Source organism: Bidens hawaiensis, unplaced genomic scaffold (assembly GCF_021521415.1).
Source record: "Bidens hawaiensis isolate Kalapana, Puna unplaced genomic scaffold, B.hawaiensis_p1.1 tig00003004_1, whole genome shotgun sequence".
Classification (NCBI taxonomy): domain Eukaryota; kingdom Viridiplantae; phylum Streptophyta; class Magnoliopsida; order Asterales; family Asteraceae; genus Bidens; species Bidens hawaiensis.
The window spans coordinates 1,851,645-1,855,702 of record NW_027491161.1 but is presented as its reverse complement, the minus strand read 5'-3'; the positions used below and the strand labels follow the sequence as shown (position 1 = coordinate 1,855,702).

Here is a 4,058-nt window from a genome sequence, read left to right as displayed (position 1 = left end):
GCGCCATGTGCCGGTAAGGCGGATAAGCGTTAGGTGTCGGTTACATGTCTGACACAAGTAACTGGCCACACATCCAACATCGGTTAACATGTCTGACATTGATTACACGTTTGCTTGATGCCGGTTACGAGTTGATATAATAATAATAATAATAATAATAATAATAATAATAATAATAATAATAATAATAATAATAATAATAATAATAAAAGTTAAAATATTAAAAAAGGAACCTACCAAATCGGATCTTATTTTTATTTGGACCCAAAACAAGTGGCCCTCCTTTTCATTTTATTTATTTTAAGTTTTTATTCTGATCATTTAATCCCCAATTTCTGTAAACCCTAAATTAGGGTTCAACCATCTTCATCTTCCCCAAAACCCACATCCGCCGCCGGAGATGAGGCCGTTAGACGAATCCGAAACAACCCAAGTCTTCGAGAAGCTCTTCAAATTCACCGGCAACAACCTCAAAAACATCGTCGAATCTCCCTCACACGAAGGCCCCGACCACAACCCCGGCCGCTACTGTTTCCGCCTCCACAAGAACAGAGTCTACTACGTCTCCGAATCACTAGTCAAACGCGCCACCAACATCAAGCGCGACAACCTCGTCGCACTCGGAACCAACATCGGCAAGTTCACTAAAAGCGGCAAGTTTCATTTAACGATCCAAGCTTTGAATTTGTTGGCGGCGAATGCGAAGCATAAGGTGTGGCTGAAACCCACATCGGAGATGTCGTTTTTGTATGGGAATGATGTGATTAAAGGTGGGTTAGGGAGGATTACGGATAATATTAATGCGTATGATGGTGTCGTGGTGTTTTCGATGTCGGATGTGCCGCTGGGGTTCGGGATTGCGGCCAAGTCGACGCAGGATTGTAGGAAGATGGACCCGAATGGGCTTGTGGTTATTCGGCAGGCGGATACCGGTGAGTATTTGAGGAATCAAGAGGAGCTTTGAAAAAGAAATTGGTTGGTAAGAAATTGTCTGTTGGGTGGTGTATGTGTTTTGTTTGAGCTAATAGTCTGTTGAATGTTATGGGTTGTGATATGAAATTGATGATGAATATTATGATTTTGAAATTTGAAATGTTGTTTTGTTTTATCAAATGTTATACCTGCATTGTGTTTTGTTTAGGTTCTGATTTTAAATGATTTATGCATTATAATACTTTATAGACTCACAATAATATGTATCTTTTTGGTTTTTCTAACCACTGAAGGGTTCAACTTTAGCTCTCACTCAAACAGTTGAACTAGAAAAGGATATTGTCATGTCATTCTGTGTTAGAGTGTGACTTTATTGATGAAACAATTGGCGCGGACTAATTTACTAACGATTTTAAGTTTGTGGAACTCTGTTAATAAGACAGGAATGGTTGTATCTTAGGCGTTGGTAGGCAAGTAAGAAACTTTCCAACCATAATTTTGTTCTCTGTGCAACTTAAATGTTGATTTTGAGAATGGTTCTAGAGGTTGTGTGCGCACTAATATATGTGCTTCTGATTGAGATTTCTAGTAGGTTTGATGAACATACCATGCATGATACGGGTTAGACCCGTGAATTTGGTTTACAAAAACCATTTAGGACCCAATATAGGTTCCGGTTCTGCATTTCGTCATTGATTAGGAAATGGTTCGGTCCGGGTATGTACCCATGAAACTCGTGAAGATTAAACGGCGGAACAAGGATAACCTTTTTCTCTTGAAATCTGATCCAGCATTTGTCTTGGTACTGGTAAACTGTTGGTTCAACTAAAAACTGTAAATAAGTTATGTAAAGTAATTCTAATAAATTTTAAAAGTTATTTCCATGAAGAAAAATATTTTTAACTTTATTGATCACATAATCTTTCAATAGAAAACCATGAAACTCAAAATGAGTTTATCTCAGGATACACCAGCACACACTCCGGGATAATGCTTCCACAACACACATTTCAGGGCCCTACCGAGTCATTTATGCTCTAGAGCTTCGAACGTCTAGGCTTTAGGAATAGGAACCAATTCAATCTTGATTTCTTTGACGGATTAGAGTTTGAAGGTAGCAGCAGTTTCATTTAGTAGTGTGACTGCAGGTTTAGGTGTAAACCGGTTTCAAAGAACCCATTAAAACCCTGTACAAAAATTACGTAAGGCTGAAACCGTGTACTAAAATTGCGTAAGGCTGCAGATGATGGTGTTCAACAGACCCGTGAAAACCGCTAATCTGACCCATAAAGCCCGTTTAAAAACCTGGACCAACCCATGTGTAATTGGTCAGGTTTCGGGTTTGAAATTTCTGGCCAAACGGTTCCGGTTCCAGGTCGGGGGATCGTATTCGTTGCACACTCCTATTGATAAGAACATATGTCACACTAGTAAAGTAAGGTAAGACTGCATGTTGTAATTGTAATAATAAAATTTGGTTTGAAGTTGAGACAGTAAAACTGCAATTATAACCTTTTTAGTTTATTTTGTGCAAGTTCAAATGAAGCATTTTCTTGTTTGATTTGTCTTTCCAGTTGTCATAATCCTTTACTAAATAGTGGTTGGATTTAAAGGCAATACGAAACTGCATCAGAAGGGAGACTGTTAAATATTATTGCATTTGGGAGCACTAATATCATCTATTGATTTACAGTTGTAATGCAAAATTGGTGTAGGTTTATAGTATTAGACAGGAATGTGTTTCTATGTTGTATTTGATTTAGTTCATGTTTCTTTGACGAAAATATATAGGTTTTGGGCTGTCTAATCTAACCCGGTTAACAAGCATGTCGTGCTCGGGTTTCAAAATTAGAATGAAAAAAAAAGGAAAATTGGAATCTAATAATCCCAACTTTCTATTATTGGTAAATAATAATTCCAACTTTATTTATTTCCACCAGTGGTCTCAAATTTAAAAAAGTTGGCTCTCAATGGTCTCCCATTAAAAAAAACCTAACGGCGTTAATTTTTTTCCGAATTTCAAACTGATTTATTAGGGCTTTTGATCAGAAGGAGGATACGAGTCAATTAGCGTAAAACTTAGCTCGAAATGATGCTTCAAATGGCTTGATTAGTACTTCAAATCGGGTGTTTGAATTTAAAATTAACAAAAATTAAGTTGTTTGGAGTATCGTTTCGAGCTAAGTTTTACATCAATCGACTCGTATCTTTCTTCCGATCAAAATCCCTAAAAATCAATTTGAAATTCGGAAAAAACTTAACGCCGTTAGGTTTTTTTCTAACAGGAAACCATTGAGAGCCAACTTTTTTAAATTTGGGACCACTGGTGAGAATAAACAAAGTTGAGATTATTATCGGTCAATAACAGAAAGTTGGGATTATTAAAATCCAAAATTTTCCAAAAAAAAAAAGTTATATTCAATATATATACTTTTTGTAAGTTCAGCCACTAGTGTTTTGTGACTAATCTAACCTTGTTTACAGCTTGCTTTACAACATGTTAACATTTTTTCAACTTGATTGCTACAATCTCTATACTCGTTTTGACACGTGAACCCGTTTGACTCAAATAGATGAATGGGGTTATATGGGACATGTTCCGGTTGCATGGTTTTTATTGTGAACGTTTTCCATATAACTCGTTTCTTGATAAAAGTCTTTTGTGATCTTCCCGTGCCAATGATCTGGCAATCATGTTTAGTTAATGGCCTGGTGAGTTGAAATTAACTAACTTAAACATAAAGAAACTTGTTCATGTGCATCTGTTATATGATGTATTGATTATTCGTTTACTGCTTTATAGAATGTTTGTGGTTAAGGAGCCGAAGGTTTGTCATTGTGACTGAGAATCCATTACCAATAAACTTACAAGGTTAGACAGATAACATTTAAGGAGGCATGTTTAAAAAAATTGTATATTTCAATGAGCTTGTTGTTTATAATTTGAATTACTTCCTAGTTCTCGTATTTGACTCGTGTTGGGTATTATCTAATCAATCTTGGTCATTTTGTTAGTTATTAATCACAAAAGTACATTCATAATTATCATGCTGAAGAGGTAGGTCCCAGCAGGGCTCAGTTGGTCCCGCATGACTCACCTTGAACAGGGATGTCTGCGCAAAGAC

At 36.5% G+C, this 4,058-nt stretch overlaps 1 pseudogene; it reads left to right on the top strand.

Moving 5' to 3' along the window:
- Positions 1–367: 367 nt before the first annotated feature.
- LOC143622022 (uncharacterized) lies at positions 368–972 on the top strand (annotated as a pseudogene).
- Positions 973–4,058: the final 3,086 nt, after the last annotated feature.